This window comes from Lissotriton vulgaris, chromosome 5, assembly GCF_964263255.1.
Source record: "Lissotriton vulgaris chromosome 5, aLisVul1.2, whole genome shotgun sequence".
Lineage (NCBI taxonomy): Eukaryota > Metazoa > Chordata > Amphibia > Caudata > Salamandridae > Lissotriton > Lissotriton vulgaris.
In genome coordinates, this window is record NC_141693.1 from 1,086,470,735 (window position 1) to 1,086,493,910 (window position 23,176).

A 23,176-nucleotide genomic window follows, 5' to 3' on the forward strand; every position below is an offset into this window, starting at 1 on the left:
CTTAATAAAACAGAGTTAAACCATAAATGGTTTTATTGTTTATTTTGTTTATTTAGGTTTAAGTTTTAAATGTTAATGTATAGTTTAATTTTTAATACTTTTGTTAGCAATTTATATTTTAGTAGTGTGTTGGGGACTAAGATAATAAGATGGGAAGTTACTGAAATTGAATTATTCTTTTGTTAAGTTTAATAATTGATTAACTGATGGTTATACACACTATACATTGTTTGTTTTGTTTATAAAATATGGTCATTTCCAATATCTATCAATTTATTTTTGTGTGTTGTATCATTGTTTGCAAAATCTTTTTCATTTAACATTTCTTTAATTGCATTTTCCTTATTTTTCCTTTAATATTCATCATTTTTTGGTCTGTGGTTTTTTTTAGTTTTAATTTGGGAAGTTATATTACTTGCACTTAATTTAAAGTTTTATTATTTTGCATATTATTATATACTTTTAATGCATTTTTTTACATTACAAAATGTGTATTTTTATATAAAATATAGGTTATGTTGTTAGGTATGTGAAAATGATTCTGATTTGAAATGGTATATTTAATCCCACCAAAGTCCAACACTTTCTCTACTATTGCATAGATTAGAGGGAGAATAGTAAAACCAACTCCTCCGAAGTCCAACACTTTTCCTACTATTGCTTGGACTGCAAAGGGAATGATGAAACTAACCTCTGAATTTCATACTTTCTCAACTGTTGCTTACACTGGAGTGAGAATAATAGACCTAACCTCTCCGAAGTCCAACACTTTCTCTATTGTTGCTTAGACTGGAGTGGACATAGTAAATTTAACCACTCCCAAATACAACACCTTCCCTACTGTTACATACATTGGAGTGGGAAAAGAAAATAAGAACTCTACGATGCCCATCACTTGTCCTACTGTTGCTTACACTGGAGTGGGAATGGTAAATTTAACTTTTTCATACTTTTGTTTAGACTGAAGTGGGAATAGTCAATTTAAGTCTTCTAAAGTCAAACACTTCTCCCACTGTTGCTTACACTGGAGTGCAAATAGTAAATCTAACCTCTCTGAAGTCCAACACTTGCTCTACTTTTGGCTGGATTGGAGTGGTGAATTAAGTATAGAGCGACCCCCTCAGCCAGGGGAATAGGGTACTTGTCAACAGTAGAGTAAAAATTTCCCTTGGCAGGATTCTTAACCAATCAAGCCCACATGTTAATATTGGACACTTACACTAAACAAATATAACAGAAACATATATAAAAACTTATATCAAATTTATTATTTTGTTAAAAACATGAAGAAATCAACAGTAAAAACAATTGTACCTAATCAAGGTTTGTACTAACTAAAATCTTCGATTTTAAATCACATAAGATTTCTCAACATAAGATACTAGTCTTGAAACTTAATACACAGTGCCCTAAAGTTCATCAATAAAAGAACAACACAGGGGAGAGACAAACAGAAAGACAATATGATATGACATGTATGGGCAATTTGAAATTTAAGATTAATATTTTCCTTCAATATTTGTTTTCTTATTCTTATTGTTAATTTAGTAAATTTTTAAAAATGGTTAAAATATTGTTATTACTAAACATGTTTGACTAGGTCATTTAGTATTGGAAGTTATCCTCAAGTTGTAGTTACTGTAGGGCATTATTAGTAGTTACTTGAGATGACTATATCTAATGAATTTCAGTTTTATTTGGTTTAAATCAGTATGTTTTAACTGACCTTTTCACCTAATAAAAATGTCCTTTGTTGTTTTGGTGAAAAAAAATATTTATAACAACACAAAGAGTCTGAATGAAGCGCACACTCAGGGAGTTACACTGAGTGCAGGTTTGCGTTTCCACAGCGAACTGACTTGATCACACAAAGACTACAGGGTAAGATGCAATACATATTAGAATGTTGGAATGTTGGGAGCTCCATTGAAAACAATGGAGTTCTCTGGGCTTATAATGGTTGGTATAAGCCTGGAGCTCCAACATTCCAATGTTTCTTTGTTCACAGCTCTGGCTGTGAACAAAGGCTTCAGGGAACCTGAGGGGATTCCAATTCCCTCACGCTCCCAAAAGATTTTTTTTTTGTTGTTAGAACATTCTGCCCTCTAGTGACAGAATGTTCTAATAGCCTTATAACCCTTCGTAGATGGGCTATACCGCTATTAAAGTCCCTCTCCCTTATCCTGACATAGAAGATGGACAACACCTGAAATATGCAGTGTATGAATGAGAGCAACGGTGGCCATCCTGCAACATGTTAAGTGTAATGGATCAGTGCACAAAACTGTTATCACAGTTGCAAAGATTGCTAGATAGAATGAAAACATGTGAAGTAATGTGTAAGCCATAACAGAAAAGTATATAAGTTGTATATACTCACAAATGATAAAAATAATAAAATTATGATTGTACCATACCTGATACATTGCTAAAATGGTATGATCATGCATGTGATTGATCAAAAATTCAATATTCCAGGTAGATGGAAGACATGTATCTCCATAGCAGTTCTTTCTGGCTGGCCTTGAGTTCTAGCATTGAATATATAGAACAGGCAGGGGGAAAATCATAGAATTATAATTTCAAGAGCCAAGTGGCAGATGGATGTATATATTATTCATTCCCCCAGTGGGAAGACTATCCATGATAAGTGTAAAACATGACGACTATAAAAAACCATAGTGTATCAAATATCTCCACCACAAGGAATGTAAGTTAAAAAATGCTAAGAAGAAGATAGGAGCCTCTCATCCAGACTCGGTGTCATATGGGTATCATATATGGGGCTGGCTTTCCCAGCAATCTCCTGAGGTAGAAAGATGGACATAAAATAAATACAAAGACTAAACTTGGTTCCATCCAGGATACCTAATGTCTTTGACTTAATGATTGGTCCTGGAGGGGAATGTTCTAGGCAATTTTGAGTAAAAAAGGGAGTCAGACACGGGTGGGTTCTGGCCCCTTTCTTATTTACCTTGTATACATTGCACTACATCTGCCCTGGGACGGTAAATTAAATGCTATCAGTGGTCCTGCAGCACTGATTGTGCCATTCACGTAAGTAGTCCTTTACATTTGTCTCAGACTTGCCTTTGCAGAGCCTGTGTGTGCGGTTTAAACTGTAATTTCAACATGGCAAAATAAACTCTGGCTTGGCTGTCCCTCATTTCTTCCAGGGTCTACGGCAGAGCATCACCGCAACACAAAAGAGGAATCTACGTGGTGAGAGACTCTTTAGATAGTAGAGTCAGACTGCACACATTGTTCATAGGGCCATCTGACCTACCCAACTGATTGCCACTGCTACGCATGGTTGGACGAGAGTAGACCACACTACAGGGTATACATCCATAACCCTGTCTCACGTTGCTCTTATCCCCTATTACGTAGGACGTGATATTAAAATCTGTTGTCCTTACTGAAATAGTTTTAAACACACTGTCAGTTTTCGTAGGTCGAGACAGCAGCTGCCAAATGAGTCAGGGAAAAGATTGATGAAAAGATTGTTGATTTATCCCTGTAGTTGGCTGCGCCGATTTTCTAATTAGGGATTTGTATTCTGACCCGATCTTGGCAGGCAATATGGTGGCCTTTCTGCCGACCTTTTGGGTCAGTTAGCATTCTACTGTTCTTTGGTCAGGACAGGTGTTCACTCTCCCTCTCCTTGAGCATTGCGCACTTCAACCGTCACCTTGAGGCGTTCGGACGGTTTCTCCTGTCCGTGCTTCATTTCGTTTGATAGAATTCTGTCTGGGGAGGATTTAGGTCGTGTCTCCACCCGACTTCTTCTGCAAATACAGCGCTTCTGTTGGCGAAGGGATTTTGAAGGTTCTAGTTACTTCCCTCGCAGAAGCGCCACCTATGACCAGTTCCTTGCTGTTTTTCCAGCTTCAGCCCTCTCAAGTAAGCTAGCGGAGGTATTCTTTTGCTCCCCTTCTGTATTGAACCATTCAGCTATTGACTGTTGGGTGAGTGCTGCTTTTGGAGCTCAGTTATTTGTCTTGTACTCAACCCAAATTGAGTCCATTGGAAGCAGATTATTACAGTGGAACTGTTCTGTGCATTTAACTCTTTGGAGCCTAATGAGAATATTTAGGGACTTCAGAGACTTGGTAAACATTCCTTAGAACTATAAGGAGTTCAGTCCACAATAATTAAGTGGCATTAGTTTATTTAATTTTCTTCCAGTAACCTTTGTTCCACTGCCACTCGTAAGTAACAATATATATATATGCTTTGCCTACCATCTTACTAACTGCAGTACAGCAGACTTCCTACCAACCTATGGACCAACTGTACCTTCTATCCTACTATTTACTGGTCCTCAAGGGAGTGGCTAAGCTCTGCGAAGACTAAGGTAGGCGACACAACGGGGAGGCAGAGTGGTCAGAAGGGGGACAAAGTATTGACTTGTATATGGAAGAGTGTAATTGTAGTTGTTGTGTGTTTCAGGTATCTCACTTGCAGATGGAAGTCACGTTTCAAGAGTAGAAGAGGTATCAGCAGCAAAGTCTCTCTTTTTTCCCATTCCCCTTTCCCCCCCTGGCTCCTGGAATGGACATTGTCCGTTTGCAGTGGTGTGTGGGAGATTGGGTCTAGTCATCTGCTCCTGTGGAAGATCAAGTATTAAGGTGGGTGTACTTCACACACACACTTTTCTGTTGCACTCTGCCCCTCACATTTACCCTTGAGGTACTGAAAATTTGACGTGCTATAAAAACACTCTCACTCCTTCCCTGCAGGGAAATTGTATCCCACACGCGGTACCTTGGGGTCGCACTGTGTTGGAGCAACCCTATGATGAAGCATGTCACACTCAGGTGAGTGAGGGTTTTTGGCCAAACACCAGTTGTGACCCACCAGCCACAACCTTCTACTGTTGCGCCCTGCTACCCTATAACATGTGTGAGTAATATTTCTCTGGAAGTAGTACAGGATAGATCACTCTATTTCATAACATGTACTTGCTTTTGACCCCCTGTGACAAACAAAATAAACCTTTTACCAGGACCAAACCTTGCCTTTTTATACATATTAAGTCAACCCTAAGGTCACCCAGGAGGCTGGGTGCACTGTATTTAAAAGGTATGACATGTACTTTTAAGTTTTACATGTTCCATTAGTGAAAACATCTAAAATTCATTTTTCTCTGCTGAAAGGCTTATGTCTCTGTCATGAATCCTTCGGGGATCGAGATTCATACTGTGACAAAAATACTGATAGGCTGCCACTTGATGTTCAGGAGATGAGCGACCCCTTTAAACAGAACCGCGACGAGCAGGAGAGCCGACGTCACAGAGATCCGGCCTATCAGCGGAGGAGAATGTCCTCAAAGAGGAAGACGTCGCGTATGGAGGTGTGCTGATAGAGGACAGATCGGAAAACACCTGCCGGACGCCAGGAGAACCAAAGACAGACCGCAAACCTGTGGGAGAAACTGAAACGCTCCCACAGGCACCATCCGACACCGAGAAAATCGGACACAGGATGGACCGCGAGACGACCTGCCACTCTCCAGGAGGAGCGTTTCAGGGGCAGGTACGTTGTCGCATACAGGGGTTTGTGTACTCACGGGGAGAAATTGTGTAAGCTTGAGGAAGGTCACTGTTTGTTCTTCTCAGTTTCGTTCACTCGGTGGGGGACTCAGTGAATCTCTGCCCATAAAAGAGCCAAGCAAGAAGGCTCACTACTGATTTGTGGCTCTTTTATTGCTTTCAGGCCCCATTTCTTTAATGGAGAGAAAAAGAAGCCTGAAGTAACCCAGGAACCCTCGACAGCGGGAACAGCCACCCATAAAGGAACCCTAAGACTGTCAGTTTCATCAGTCTTTCTTATTTTGTTGGCACAATAAAAATATATGGTTTAACCTAACCTACACTCTTAGCCACGTTCTTTAAGGAGAGTAGACCTTGGGAGTATAATTCAGACTAAGGATCCGTCAAGTCCTGACACTCTCTTATATGATAACATTGGGATTACCTTATTGTATTTTATAAGTATATTACTAATTGGGAAAAGATAAACCCTTTATGTCTGGTGTCTCTGGAATCACAATTTAAAATACAAACTCTGAACTTTGCTGCTCATACTTCTAATAATGTCAGTAAGATACAATCACAGGCCAGGGGGCTGGGTGCATTTTATAATGCTGTAGGTAGAAGAAATGTTTCCCACCGCTTATCTGCATATCAGGCTATAATCCCATCCACCTTACTGTACGTAATGGAGTTAATCAATGTGGCAAACTGGGCCTTTTTAGATAAGTAAGAAGGGCAAATATTAAGAAAACTAGCTTCCTGCAAACACCACAGCCGCAACGATCTAAAAAAAAAATTTTGTTGCGCGCACTGCATCGTCAAATGTGATGCAGGGCGTGCAACAAAATTCATTTTATTAATTTATATGTTTACCTACCTCTAATTGCCTGTAATCCATAGTTTACTACCCCCCACCCTGTCTCTCCCCCGCCCCACGTCAGCACCCAGCAGCACTCCCACCAAGGGCCGCTACTGGTTCCAACAGTTATCTAATGAGGATGTTGTAAATAAGGCCAGGTAGTCCATATGCTTTCTTGATGCTCCTTTATACAGGTAAGATGTTAGGTAAGATATATAAAGGGGAAACCCCACCAGGAGTGGCCTCCTGCCACTCAGCCCACATTCAACTGCCAGACATCCACACAGAACATTCTAACAGGCTCTTGCATCACACATTCTAAGCTGGGCAGCAAGGACAAGTATAACACATCTCCCTTCTTTAATTTGATGAATGAGAGAGATGAATAGAAATTGCGGAGAGTAAGTGAGATAACAAGTCACATCACGCAATTTCAACATAAATGTAAAATCAGATAAGATTGGCAATTAACAACTTCACAAACCAATCTCGCAAACTAATAAATAACATTCACACCACCTTCTCTCTTCCTTAAACAAACATTACTCACACAACGAAATAACCAACACACTATCACGCCCACGCATCACATACTCAACCCAGAAACCAAACAAATCGACTGGCCAGGTCAGTAAGAGGCAAAAAGGTCCCAACTCAAGGCGTAACAGTACAGTGGAACTCCAAGCTCCCTCAAACTCCATGAGAGTATTAAAAAGTGGAACTCCAAGCTCCATCAAACTCCATGAAAATATCTAAAAGTGGAACTCCAAGCTCCCTCAAACTCCATGAGAGTATTAAAAAGTGGAACTCCAAGCTCCATCAAACTCCATGAAAATATCTAAAAGTGGAACTCCAAGTTCCCTCAAACTCTATTAAAATATTTGAAAGTGGAACTCCAAGTTCCCTCAAACTCCATACAAAAAAAAGAATATTTGAAAGTGGAACTCCAAGTTCCCTCAAACTCCATAAAAATATTTGAAAGTGGAACTCCAAGTTCCCTGAAACTCCATAAAAATGTTTAAAGGTGGAACTCTAAGCTCCCTGAAACCCCATATAAAATATTTAAAGTTGGAACTCCAAACTCCCTCAGACTCCATGTAAATATTTAAACAAGTGGAAAACTTATCACTCCAAAACCTAAAAGTAGCAGAGCACATAATGCCCTGTGACATTTCAAACACATAACTCCCATACCCTTAAAGAATGAGACCATCCTATGAACAAAAATACAGGGCACTTAGCTCCTGCAAACTCATCTCAAACCCATCCACCACCTTCACAGAACCATTTTGTCAGAAGTAAATTAAGCACATAGGCAATATACAGTGACAAGTTCGCCAAAAATGTTGTAAATAAGGCCAGGTAGTCCATATGCTTTCTTGATGCTCCTTTATTCAGGTAAGATGTTAGGTAAGATATATAAAGGGGAAACCCCACCAGGAGTGGCCTCCTGCCACTCAGCCCACATTCAACTGCCAGACATCCACACAGAACATTCTAACAGGCTCTTGCATCACACATTCTAAGCTGGGCAGCAGGGACAAGTATAACAGAGGACTGTACTACAAGTTTGAAATCAAACTCATGCAAATTATTTTCAACACAATGCTATGTAAGTAGAGGATAAATACTGCAGGCACATATCTCCTGAAGAAATGTAGGCATGCCAAAATCATACACACCAAGGGCCCGATGTAGGTCGGTCGGTAACGGCCGAAAATCGGTATTTTCGGCCGTTACCGATCGGTATACATGATTTGACATGTAGGTGCACTATTTTACCGAATCGGTAACTTTACCGATTCGGTAAAGTTACCGATTCTGTAAAATACAGAATCGGTAACTTTACCGATTCGGTAAAGTTACCGAATCGGTAAAATACCGATTCGGTAGTTTTACCGATTCGGAGCCACCCATATGTAGGTGGGACTCTTCAGAGTCCCAGGAGCCTTAACGAATCGGTATTTTACCATCAAATCCTATTTGATGGTAAAATAACGATTCCGGTGTGCATGCACATGTGTGCATGCACACCTATGCCATGTGACAGGCAGACCTGCCCTTAGGGCAGGTCTGCCTGCCACATGGCACCCGTGCCTGTTTTGGGGGTGCCAGAGGGTGTCAAAGTGACACCCCCTGCACCCTTGAGAAATTCGGTATTTACCGATTCGGTAAATACCGAATCGGTAATGTCCATTCATTCCTATGGGCTTCAAAGCCCATAGGAATGAATGGGCATTACCGATTCGGTATTTACCGAATCGGTAAATACCGAATTCATCCGATTCGGTATTCCAGCACATCTGGAATACCTACATATCGGACCCATTGATTTACCGATTTTAAATTACCGAATCGGTAAAATTCGGTAATTTAAAATCGGTAAATCAATTTTACCTACATCGGGCCCCAAGAGTTCAGATACAGCAATAAAGAAGCGTAGCATTAGTATTTGATGTTCTGAAATCTCGCTAAACCAATCTTCTTTAGTCATTAGTAAACTTTAAATTGCGAATGCTCATTCACTTTAGTGGGATAAATCATGATAGCTGAGTCAATTTAGTTGATACATTTTAGATTATAAATCCCTATAAGAATAAGTGCATCCAGCTAAGACATAAAGAAATAAAACATTAATAAAGAACAAATTAAAGCTCACAAGTTTGGGAACGGACTTCAATTTGCCAGTTCTAGTTGTCTCTGAAGCAAGAGACTACTAAGCGCATATAGCAAATGCGCCACTTCTGCAAATCTTGTCAATCAGTTCAAAATAAGCACACATGCAGAACAGCAGCCGTCTGTCACCACTATCAGCTGCATAATACAAGAGTCTCTAAAGATGAACCCACAATTTTTGTCAAATCAGGCAATAATATATTCTGAGTTGCTTCTGGGGATGACACCTCCAGGCCACTCAGTCAGTTGGTCAGTTCATATAGAATGTGGATCAAGTGACATAAGAAGACATACAATACAAAGGAAATAGGTGGAATAATTAAGCAGTCCTTAAGTCAGCTTGCATCTGAACCGTTAAACAATGCCCCTATAGCTAGAGCATGTAGAGGAGTTCCAAAGGATAGTTTCCCAAGAAGAAGTCCTTCAAAGGTCATATTATTGTAGCAAAATCTTTATTCAATACATGATAACTCAGAAAAAGTAGAAGTTGGTTACATACAAATTGCTACATCAGAGAATCCTCTCACACTCAGACATAAAACCCCATGAATACAGTCTGGCCAATATTATCTTAGCAAGTATAACATAGAATATATAGAATTTATAAGCATATAATTATAAAAAGATGAAGTAGTCAAGATTCTAGTATAACGACTGATGCACTTAAGAACATTTGGTGTGATCAAAAAAGATTCAAGTAGGAATGGGGTCTCTACTATAAGTAGATACATGTAAATTCGCTTTAAAATGTACATTCACATTTTTATTTCAAGCAAATATTGTTAGCACAAGCATTCTCTCAAAGTTTCGCAAATGCATCTTTGAGTGAAAAAGTATAGCACCTACTTTTCTTTTGTCATTTTCGGTGCACACGTTATCACTCACAAACGTTACATTTATTTAATATACTGTGAAAATTCAGCAATCATCATACTATTTCATAAACTCTCATTAGTTATTCCTTTATTTAAATGAAATTTAAATACAATTAGAGGCAAACTCAATAACGTGAGAAATCCCCATGTACACATTTTCTAACACATGTTAATAAAGTAAAGTTCTTTTTCTTTAGTAAATCACAACCTTTGTTAAATGATATCATCTAGACTACTCTTCTTCAGCATGCTTTTAGGAGACAGTAACTTACATTATTGGCTTTCAATTTTTTTTTATATAAGGTGTATTTGACACGTTTATTTTCCCTCAGACTTGTCATGTCCAGTTTTTCCTCGTCCTTGAAATCTAAATACGTTTCTGCTCTGTCAGCCTCTATGTTAAGCGTGACTGCTCTGTGCCAAGCTACCAGAGGGTGACCTCAAGTTAATTTAGGGTTTGCCTCTACCGTACCGTGACTACTATTGTGGTTGCTGCTTCCCCAGTCAACCAGTAATACCATTTCTAACAGGCATAACCCAGTTAACTTTACTTTTTCAGTTAGGGCAGGGAAAGGAGGACAATGAGTGGCATGTGGCAAAGGAGCTGAAGGTGCAAAACTATTGGAAACGTGCTAAAAAAATGAATCTTTGTAGATTCTGGATCGCTTTGCACATTGATTTAAAATGTGCAAAGCTTTTGATTTCAGAAATTTTTCGGCTTGGATTTTGAAGGTACATGTAAGAGAATCTGTGTCATCAATGTCCACACAGTGAGTGCACAGGAAAAGCATGTTTTTGTTTTAAGAGCATACAGGTGCAGATCTGACGCACACTGATTAGTCAAACACTTCACTCTTTTTTTAAAAACCAAGGGGCAGATTTATGTTGGACTTGCGCCACGTTTGCGTCACGCAACGGCGGCGTAAACGTGGCGCATCCCTGCGACCTATTTACAACGTGACGCATCTAGGCAGATGCGTCATGCTGTAAAGCCCTGCGCCACATTGTAAATGCGGCACACCATGGGTGGCGGAGCTGCGGCGCACAATAACTGGCACATCCCTGGGGATGCGCCAGTTATTGTAAATCTGCCCCCTTGTGAATAGTCATTTTTTAAAAAGGTGTCGTTCTAGTCTTGCTTCTTAATTGATGCAAAAATGACGAGTCAAACCAAGCGTCACAACTGTGTTTCTCAGACTCAGTGGCGAGCTTGCAAAGCTCTGTCCTATGAGTTTGCTCCAATGAACTTCCAACGTGAAAGCCAATCGGGAAAACTATTTATAAAAGACCTTGCAAGGTGAATACATGCTCTTATTTTTGGTATGATTCAAGAATGAAAATTCAAGGTTTTCAAATGTTCTTTGCTTGCACCAATGTGATGTGGCGAGGTATATTATAAATACAATGTACATGCCATCATAAAAACAACACAAGATACTACAATAAATGTATGACTTTACACTACAAGCATCAAGGAATGATGTCCTGTGCTTTACAGCTCCAGTGACATCTGATTTATCAAAACCATTGGTGCATGAGAAGGCATCTCAATGCGTTTTCTGACTTGGCAGAGTAACAATTGTTCTTTCTCCACAGCTCACTGCGGAGAATAAGACAGCTACTGCCCAGAGATGTGTGTTCTTGGACATAAGAATGAATGTAATTTATTTCAAACTGTGAGACCGAAATGGTATGTCTCTCTGGCAAAGCCTCGCTCTAATGCGTGCCACCTTATGAGTACATTGCCTGCTCATGCTTGAACACCTTAACGTTGTCAATGTCAATCAATGTATTTATTAATCCATTCTTTCTGTTATAATTGTGCCAGTGTTAATGTATTGCCTGGCTTAGTTTCAGCATATTTCCATTACCAGTGGCTGTGTCTCAGTGGCCCAGAATATGTGCCTCTCTGTCTTCGAAATTGGTGTACCCTGACCAGAACAAGTCAGATTGTTTGTTTCCCTATTTCAATGTATACACCGGGTGTAGTCACCTTCTTGTTCCCGGATTGTTGCGTGTCCATTTTAGGATACTTGTTGCCTATCCTAAATACATGTATTTCCCATTGCAGACCCAATACTTTCCAAGCCCTGAGTCAGTGTAATCAAAGTAAGCCTCATCAGTGAGGTATAGCATGGATACTGTGACACCGCGAGCAAGGGATCCACATCTCGTCATACCATTGGCCACTTCGGGAATGACATCAAATATGCACAGATGATGGACGGAATGCAGAGAAAATCAAATACTCACCTCCAGTCAATAGATCTGGGCTAAATCCATTGTTCTTTTGCTCACCATGTCACCCCAGTTTAGACCCAGTCATATGCAAATCGGTCTTGACCCTGTGCCTCATGCCAGCCCGAACTGCGAAGCCAGGTCCTCCTTGGACCGGAAACAAGCTTCCTGGGACCGGTTTTGGGGCATCAGCCCACATCAGTCAAGGTAGCTTGAATCCAGTGACACAGTGAGCCCTGGATTCACATCTGGGCATACCCATCACACTTAGAGCGATACCAGTCCTTGGATGGTTGATTCCGGTCTCGGGAAGACATGTCTTGGCAACTTGAGCTGGACTGTTCCCATGTGGCACAGGGTAAAAACTGATTTGCATATGTATGGGTCTAAACTGAGGTGACATTTTGAGAACAAGAAGGATGGATTTAACCCAGATCTATTGACTGGGGGTTTATGTTTGAGAAGCTTCCTGAAGGTGAGCAGGTCCTGGGTCTGCAGCAGGTGGGTGGGGAGGGTGTTCCAGGTCTTGGCAGCGAGGAAGGAGAAGGATCTGCTTCCGGAGGTGGGGCGTCGGTGAGGCTGGCGGAGTAGAGCTTGCGGGCGGGGGTGTAGAAGTTGAGTCTGGTGTTTAGGTAGGCTCGTCCGGAGTTGTGGAGTGCTTTGTGAGCATGGGTGAGGAGCTTGAAGGTGATCCGCTTGTTGATGGGGAGCCAGTGAAGGTCTCTGAGGTGGGGGGTGATGTGGCTATGTCGGGGGAGGTTGAGGATAAGACGGGTCGAGGCGTTCTGGATGCGTGGTAGTCGCTGTAGGTGTTTGGTCGGGATTCCCGCGTAGAGTGTGTTGCCGCTGTCCAGCCGGCTGCTGACGAGGGCTTGGGTCACCGCTCTTCTGGTTTCGATCGGGATCCACTTGTAGATCCTGTGAAGCATGTGGAGGATGTTGTAGCAGGAGGAGGAGACGGCGCTGGCCTGCTTGGACATGGAGAGGGAGGAGTCGAGGATGACTCCCAAGTTGCGTGCGTGGTCCGTTGGCGTCGGTGCTGTTCCTTTTGCTGTTGGCCACTAGGAGTCGTCCCAGGCAGACGGGGTGGGGCCGAGGATGAGGAGTTCCGTCTTGTCTGAGTTCAGCTTCATACGGCTGCTCCTCATCCACTCAGCAACGGCCTTCATTCCTTCATGGAGGTTGGTTTTGGTGAGGGAGAGCATGACCTGGGTGTCGTCGGCGTAGGAGATGATGTTCAGGTTGTGTTGGCGGGCCACTTGAGCGAGGGGGCCATGTAGATGTTGAATAGCGTCGGGCTGAGGGATGATCCCTGGGGTACGCCGCAGATGAGTTTGGTAGCTTTGGAACGGTGGGGTGGGATGCAGACCCTCTGGATTCTGTCGGAGAGGAAGGAGGTGGTCCAGTCCAGAGCTTTTTTCCGAATTCCGGTTTCTTTGAGGCGTTTCTTAGTGTGTGGTGGCAAACCAAGTCAAAGACAGCTGACAGGTCCAGGAGGATGAGGGCTGAGGTTTCGCCATTGTCTAGTTGGCGTCGGATGTCATCTGTGGCGGCGATGAGGGCTGTCTTGGTGCTGTGGTTCCATCTGAATCCGGATTGCGACGGGTCTAGGATGTTGTTGTCCTCGAGGTGGCGGGTCAGCTGTATGTTGGCAATTTTCTCAATGACCTTCGCCGGGAAGGGGGAGCAGGGAGATGGGGTGGAAGTTCTTATGGTCCTTGGGGTCCGCCTTGGGCTTCTTGAGGAGGGCATTGATTTCAGCGTGCTTCCAGTTTTCCGGGAATGTCGCTGAGTCGAAGGAGATGTTGATGACCTTTCGTAGTTGCGGTGCGATGGTGGCGTCTGCTTTGTTGAACACGTGGTGTGGGCACGGGTCTGCTGGTGATCCCGAGTGGATGGAGTTCATGATATTTCGTGTCTCGTCATCGATGACGTGGGCCCAGGATGTCAGCTGGTTGGTGCAGGTGGTGTTCGGGGTGGGGTCAGTCATGGTTGAGGCTGGCGGTGCGTTGAAGCTGTTGTGGATGTCTATGATCTTGCGGTAGAAGAAAGTGGCCAGTGAGTCGCACAGTTCTTGCGAGGGCGGGATGTCATTGGTGTTGGCGCTGGGGTTGGAGAGTTCCTTGACAATGCTGAAGAGCTCTTTGCAATCGTGTGCGTTGTTGTCCAGGCGGACTTTGAAGGAGGATCTCTTGGTTGTTCTGATGAGTTGGTGGTGTCTGCGAATGGCGTCCTTGTGAGCAGCGTGGTTGTCTGACGTGCAGTCTTGGAGCCATTTTTTTCTAGCATTCAGAATGAGTGTTTGGAGGTCTGGAGTTCTTTGGTGAACCAGGTGGCTTTCTTGATGGAGTGGTTGATGGAGGGCTTCATTAGCGGGGCTAGGGTGTTGGCGCAGTCTTCGATCTACTGTCTGAGGCTTCGGGCAGCGGTGTAAGGGTCGGTGGGGTCGGTTGGGGGGTTCAGGGCGAGGGCGGAGGTCAGTTGGTTCTCGGTGATTTTGCTCCAGCAGCGGCAAGGTAGTTGTTGAGTGTGGTGGTGCATGGTTGCCTTTTCGAATGTGAAGTGGATGCAGCGATGGTCGGTCCAGTGGAGTTCGGTGATGTGGTTGAAGGCGATGTGGGTGCTTGTGGAGAAGATGGGGTCAAGCGAGTGGCCTGCGGCGTGGGTGGGTTCGGTGACGAGTTGTCGGAGGCCGAGGTTGGCAAGGTTGGGGATCAGGGTGGCGGAGTTTGTGTTGTTGTTGTTTTCGAGGTGGTAGTTCAGGTCCCCGAGGAGGATGTAGTACGTGGAGGCGAGTGTGCGGGTGCTGGCGAGGTCGGCGATGGAGTCGCTGAACAGAGTCCGGGGTCCGGAAGGTCTGTAGATGAGTGTTCCTCTGAGGGTGGTGTTGGGGTCGGTGTGGATCCGGAAGTGAAAGAGGAGTTGAGAGAGTCATCTCCGAGGGTGTGGGCCTGGAGTGTGGCCTTGTGGACGATGGCTATTCCTCCTCCAATTCTGTTTGTGCGATCCCTGTGGGTGATCTTGTAGCCGTCCGGGATGGCTATGGCGATGTCATGTGCTGAGGAGTCGGTCCACCAGGTGTCGATCAGGAATGCCACGTCTGGGCCCGTTGTGTCGACTAGTTCCCAGAGCTCCACGGCTTGCTTGCATGCGGAGCGGGTGTTGAGGAGTATGCAGCGGAGGTGGTTGGGTCCGGTCCTTGGAGGCTTGGTGGTTCTGTCACAGGAGAAGTTGCAGGTGTGGCAGGAGAAGGGTCCGTGGGTGCGTTTCGGGGCAGCCTGGAAGCAGCAGCGGTCCCGGTCGGTGTTGAGGGCGAGGAGGGCGTTGGCGTCATATTGTAGTCTAGCATTTGCAGTGGGCGCGGGGTCCAGGGGTTCTGGCACTGGACGCGGTCCAGGCGCAGACGGGCTTGCCTTTGGCTTCTGCGCGGCATCCTCCATAAGAGGTGAAGTGGGAGGGAGGAGCAGCTGGGAGGCAGGAGCGGGGTGGCCAATGGGCGTGGGGGATGGAGACGGGTCGGGATACAGAAGGCAAAGGGGGCAGGGCCGCAGGGGTGCAGCGGCAGGAAGCGGGGAGAGGGGGGTACAGCGGGCAAGGGGCGCTAAGGCCACCTACAATACAAACAACGCTACAAAAATGAAATGACAATGCAAATAGATAAGAAATAAAAATACAGTTAGAGGCACAAGCAGTCACCCGATCGCCGCCACAGGAGCACACCAGTGGCGAGCTCTTGGCAGCAGCAGCAAGGGCAGGAGTCACGGGCGCACAGGGGGTGCCGTGCGGCATGGGGATCGACCCGACCTGCAAGCAGTTCCCTCGCCTCTCTTTTATCCCGCTCCGCTTCCACCTTATTCCCTATGAACCGGTCTGTCATTTCCTCCTTCACAGAAGGTGAGTGTAACACCCACATTCCTAACCCTGACAACCAGGTTAATGTACAGCTTGGCTCCTTTACTATCAACTTGAGGGCCCTGGTTCCTGCTTCTTCGCAGAGTACTTTCCCCATTTACCCACTCCCTACTTTCTCTTCCCCCAGTGCGTCCTCCATCTCTTTGGATAAAATCACCTTGTCCGCCACCAATTCTAATCAAGGATTATCTCTGACTTCGCTTATACAAAGTCCTACTACCCTCTAAGCCAATCAGCACCCCCTAGTGGATATTAAGTCAAATCTCAAGAGGGATTCTAACTCCCCCTGCAGCTATTGTGAGGGATTTATTCTGCCAGCCAACACCCCTCTTCCTAAGGGGACTGTCCCTTTATCTTACTCTAGACCATCTGCTGACTGCGACAGCCTCCCTTACATTGAGGTGATGATGGCAGACCTCAAACAGGATCTCCTTACTGTCAAAGATAACCTGCAGACCATTTTATAGTTTTCCCTGAAGGTGGAGAAGTTTTGGAAATTATTTGCCTCCCTGGGAACTGACCAACTCAGTCCTCCCAAAGGGCTAAACAAGGCAGGGATAAACTGTCTTCTCTCATTTACCCACTAAGTCCTATCTGGAGAACCCAGCTTCTTCCAAACCACCAGTATAGGCCCCTTAGGTTTTCATCTCAGTTGTTGGACAATTACACCCTTACTCTTCTTATATCATACAATGGCTCTGGGTATGGCCCCCCCTGACTCTACAACCAACATCCCAACTTTCTCCTCTGACCCTGGCAGAGAACCGAGTGTGAACCTACGATTGGTGAATTAGGATAACCTTCTTCAGATCACCATGTCTCACCGTGAATCAGTCACTACCAGCTCACACATCAAATCATTGCTTCTCAAATGCAGATCTGGTGTGAAACATGCAGCCGATATTTCGGAACGCATCATCACACATAACTTAGACCTCCTGTTCCTTACTTAAACTTGGCTCAATGACTACTCCTCTCAAGTCCTCGACATTTTAATCCCTCCTGATTATGACATTATCAGATGCAATCGGCCTGTTTAAACTGGGGGAGAGGGGGGATTGCTTACTTACATCCCTCCAGTCTCATGCTGAAAGAAACTCAAAATGCTCTGATGTCCTCCTGTGAGCAACAAGTCACCGAAATCTGGAACAGTGACAAGATTGTCTGTGTGCTCCACACGATTTATCATCCACCAGGGGACAATCTTCTCTTCATCAAACAAATTGTGGAATCCATAACCTCATGCTCGGACCAACACAGGCATATCTTCCTCGGAGACTTTAACCTTCATTGGAACAACACTGATGACCCTTTAATATGCTCCTTTAAGTCTATCTTTTCCAACCTTTATTTCACCCAGGTCTGCAAGGGACATACTCACAACAAGGACGCCACCCTTGACCTTATCATAGTTAAAGACAACATCATTCAACTTGATGACATTTTACCCTGTGACTGGTCGGATCATCATCAAATATCCTTCCGCATCCTGGAAAAGGTCATGTGCAGACAAGGCCAACCATGTAAAACCAAACAACTGTCTTGTAACCTGAGATACATCAACATTAGTGATCTAACATCCATTAGCAATAAATAGTCTTAAGCCACCCCTAAAAATGACCAATCTAGGCGACCTTACTGATCACTACATTAACTCTATGACTAGTATTTTTGACTCTATTGCTCCAAAGCAACTCAAAAGGATTCCCGAATAACCAAACCAAAGCCTGGTGTAATAGCTCCCTAAATGATGAATGTTGCAAACTTAGGCTTTCAGAGAGACTTTAGAGAAACTCTTCCTCCACTACCAGCCCCAATCAGTTAAGGAAGATAAGAAGCACATACAACAAATAGATTCACAATGCTGAAACCGATCACTTCAGGGCTCAGCTTAACAACACTAAAAACAGACCCAAGAAACTCTTCGAAATCATCAAACATTAAGCTAACCAGTCTACCAACCATAACTCGGCACACATAACCTCCTTTCCTAGTGGATATGACTTCTCAGCTCACTTCTCTGAAAAGGCCAGGAAAATTGAACTTGAGCTGCAACCTACCTCTCCAAATTTGAGTCCTGTGAACTCCCTTGCATCATCAGAGGAACCTACAGAACCTTTTGCAGCTAATAAACCTTCCTTCCACATATTTTGCACTCTCCAAAACAACGCATCACAGAATACTTTTCTTCTTCCAGATTACAAAGAGCTGCTCCAATCTATGGCGTCCTTAACCTTCCAATTACTTAAGCGATCCACTACCGGACAAAGTTTTTAAAGTCTGCAATTCAGCCATCCTCCCTCTGTGGTGTCCAGGATCAGCCATGAATTCCGCTTACGTGGGAGGATTCCAGATTGGCTCAAGTCGGGTCAAGTCACTCCCATCCCAAAGAAGCCCAGTCCCAACTTAGCTGATCCCAACAACTTCTGTCCGATCGCCAGCATCACAACTCTAGATAAACTGCTTGAGAAATGCGTCCACACACAGCTTTGCAACCATATTGAGAAAATTCAGCTCCTTGAACTCTACCAGTCGGGTTTCAGAGCAGGCACAGTACTGAGACAGCACTAACTCATATCGTTGTTGACGCCTTGATATCCCTTAATCAAAATGTCCCTTGTCTTCTGATACTTCTTGATCTGTCCTCAGCATTTGACACCTTCAAACATGAAAACCAAATTGCTCTGCTTCATTATAGGATGGGATTTTTGGGCCCGTCTTAAACTGTTTCGCCTCTTCCGCACCCAAAAAATCAAAATTAACCATTTACTTGCAACCTGTAACCCGGACACCATTGGAGTACCTCAAGGCTCTGCACTTTTGCCCACTCTTTTCAACCTTTTTATGGAATCACTCTCCGATATTCTGAACCACTCTAATATCCAGTACCATATGTATGCTGATGACGCTAAACTATATTTGAAGATCGCCTCACCAGATGACAGAAAAACTCTAAATGATGCACTCCTAAAAACCCAACATGGGTTAACTCATAACGATCTATTGTTAAATACCCTCAAAACTGAAATCCTTCTGATTGCCCCAGCAACCACTCTGCACCTACCCTGGACTAGCTCAAACATCTTACTGGATTTAACTGCACTCCTCATGTTGTTGACTTGGCTAAATGTTTAGGTATAACCTGGGACAAATACCTAAATATGCAAGGTCACATCAGTGCAACTATTAGGGGAGAGAATCTTCAGCTCAACACCCTTCGGAAAATCAAGCCATTCCTTCCACCTGAGGACATCCAGCCAGCTGTACAATCCCTAGTTATCTCACACTTGGAATATGGGTTGGTGACCCTTGAAGGCTTCAGCCAGACTCATCAGCGGGTCCAGAATACATGATCACATCACGCCAGGCCTAATTCAACTAAACTGTCTGACAATTGAGCATGGATCAGGTTCACAAAACTATTCATCACAACAACCCTTTTTACCTGGCAAAATAACTTGAGCTATCAGGCTTGAGTCAGAACTTAGGAAGCTCTAATACCCTATTATTGAAACCTCCCAAATTCAATAAGAAAAGAACTTACAATTGTTTTTTCTCAGATCTTTGCTCCAAGAATATGGAACACCCTTCCCCCAGAGATCATAACCAACAAATCTACTGCCTGTTTAAAAAAATATGTCAAATGGCTACTCCTGAATAACCTTCAACAGCATTAACCCAGATATTATCTCAATCTACTCCCTTCTCTGGCCTGGATACTCTTTTTAACATGCTGTTTCAATATGGGTTTATGTTTCTTCTCTGCTGACACCTGACAGGTCCCACTAGATTGGCTGACTCCCCCTGCCCCCCTTTTGACCTTGTGTGCTTTCCCACTTGACCTTTTGACTGTTAGTTATCTCTTTGGATCAATTTTGTTGTTGTTCTCATACTTACCACACTTTGTATAGCGCTCTGATACCCATATGGGTCATGTTTGCGCTTTATAGAACTTTTCTGTTAAAATCAATAAAATGCATCATTGCATCAATTTTGGACGTGAACGTGGTATTTTTGCACTAAGAACATAGCGTAGAATGGAGAATTTCTCTTTCTATGTGATGCAGTACAATCTTGCAGGAATTTTGGGTAATTACACATAGTTATGCTGCACGGAATTTAGGGCCAGATGTAGGTAGCCCTTTACCGATCGGAATCGGCCGAAAATACCGATTTTCGGCCGTTTCCGATCGGTAAAGGGCTATTGAGATGTAGGGGCACATTTTCGGTAATTTTACCGAATCGGTATCATTACCGAATCGGTAAATTTACCGATTCGGTAATATGTACCGAATCGGTAAAATAATTACCGATTCGGTAATATTTACCGATTCGGTAAAATTACCGAAAATGCAATGTAGGTAGGCAATGTACCTTCTGCACATGGCTTACAGAATCGGTATTTTACCATGGAATACAAATCCATGGTAAAATACCGATTCCGGTGTGCATGCACATGTGTGCATGCACACCTATGTCATGTGACAGGCAGACCTGCCCTTAGGGCAGGTATGCCTGCCACATGGCACCCAAGCCTGTTTTGGGGGTGCCAGGGGGTGTCAAAGTGACACCCCCTGCTCCCTTGTGAATTCGGTATTTACCGATTCGGTAAATACCGAATCGGTAATGCCCATTCATTCCTATGGGCTTCAAAGCCCATAGGAATGAATGGGCATTACCGATTCGGTATTTACCGAATCGGTAAATACCGAATTCATCCGATTCGGTATTCCAGCACATCTGGAATACCTACATATCGGACCCATAGATTTACCGAATTTAAATTACCGAATCGGTAAAATTCGGTAATTTAAATGCGGTAAATCTTTTCTACCTACATCTAGCCCTTAGTGAGCTACGCTCACCCTTAATTCACATCTGGTTTCAATTGCTTTCTTATGTATTTATTTTACTTTCAATCACTTAACCCTGATTTGCACTGCATGTATTCATTGGCGTATACCTGAGTATGTATCAAAGAGATATCAAGAAGAGGTCAAGTTAGAGAACAATGGCCAATAATGGCCGTAACACTGAAGAGCATGCATCATTTATGCTCTTGGTAAAACAATGACCACTATTGTCAGTAAAGCTTACTGAGAGAGCAAGACAATGTCTTGCATTTGAGAACGTATTTAATTCTGCATTTTCAGTGGTACTTCACCTTTATACAAAAACACACATTCGCTACTACACATGATAACAGGCACATTTTGACTTTCATGAAGTTTAGCAAATTAAGTTAAAAGCAGGTAGGCGTGCAATGTAACCGGATATAACTGTAGTGTCAAAGTATACACAAAATGTTGACGGTCTCATTTACGATATGTCAGACTGTCTGGTATTGATTTCACTGGGTCCATTGCTACCTCTGCTTCCTGTGCTAGCCTGTCAGTCAACTACCCGCCATATTCTCAGCCTTCTACTCCTGTTGTAGAGCAAAATTGTCAAATGTGTTGCTTTCTGCATGGCCGATCTTTTTCTGTGAAAATGTAATGCCAGGTGACTTGCTGTTTTATTACAGAACGCTGAGTATTTGGGGTGGGGGTGCAGAAACAAACCCAACAAATGTAGGCTCTGTTTCTGAAAAAAACGGAAACAAAACAATCAAAGATGTTCCCCCTGCTTGTCGTGCAGATTTTTTACCGATTGGTTTATGTGGCAGTTACAAAGAGGAAAACAAGCATTGGAAATGCAAAAGGTCTCGGATTTATTTGAGTTAGAGCTAATGGCATTGTAAATGGCAATGTCTTTTAGCCATGTGTTATGTATGTGATGTGTAGTGGAATTATGTGTGCTGGATTGGAATTGTAGCAATGGTGGCATGCTGCGCTTTAGATGAATATGTTTAAAAGTAAAAAGCACCATACTGCGATTGCTACAATAGTTAATTGTGGATGCGTTAACAATTAATGTGTGCACTGATGGCTGGTGATGTGTGTGCCTGTAGAAATTGTGCACTGATGGCTGGTGGTGTGGTGCTTGGTAGAAGAGTGCACTGCCGGCTGGAGGTGTGTATACCTGGTGGAAGCGTGCACTGATGGCGGGTGTTGTGTGCCTGGTGGAAGCCTGCACTGACGGCTGGTGGTGTTTGTGCCCGGTGAAAGTGTGCAGTGACGGCTGGTGGTGTGAGTGTGTGGTTGTGTGTGTGGTTGGGTGTGTGGTGGTGAGTGTGTGGTGGTGAGTGTGTGGTGGTGAGTTTGTGGTGGTGAGTAGGTGCTGGTGGGGAGTGTGTGGTGGTGTGTGTGGTGGTGAGAGTGGTGTGTGTGTGTGTGGTCTTATGTGTGTGGTCTTATGTGTGTGGTCTTATATGTGTGGTTTTATGTGTGGTGGACTTCGTTCGAGTGTTCGTACCCTGCGCATTCACTCTCACTCTGAAGTCAATCTGCACTCACTCTCACTCTGGACTCACTCTGCAGTCATTCTGCACTCACTTATTCTGCACTCATACTCACTCTGCACTCACACTCACTCTGCACTCACACTCACTCTGCAGCACACACTCACACTCTGCAGCACTCACTCACACTCTGCAGCACTCACTCACACTCTGCAGCACTCACTCACACTCACTTTGCACTCACACACACTCTGCACTCACACTCACTCTGCAGCACTCACTCACACTCTGCAGCACTCACTCACACTCTGCAGCACTCACTCTGCAGCACTCACTCACACTCTGCAGCACTCACTCACAATCTGCAGCACTCACTCACACTCTGCAGCTCTCACTCTGCAGCTCTCACTCTGCAGCTCTCACTCTGCACTCACACAACACTCTGCACTCACACAACACTCTGCACACACAACACTCTGCACACACAACACTCTGCACTCACACAACACTCTGCACCCACAACACTCTGCACACACAACACTCTGCACACACACAACACTCTGCACACACACAACACTCTGCACTCACACAACACTCTGCACTCACACAACACTCTGCACTCCCACAACACTCTGCACACAACACTCTGCACACACAACACTCTGCACACACAACACTCTGCACACACACAACACTCTGTACTCACACAGCACTCTGCACTCACACAACACTCTGCACT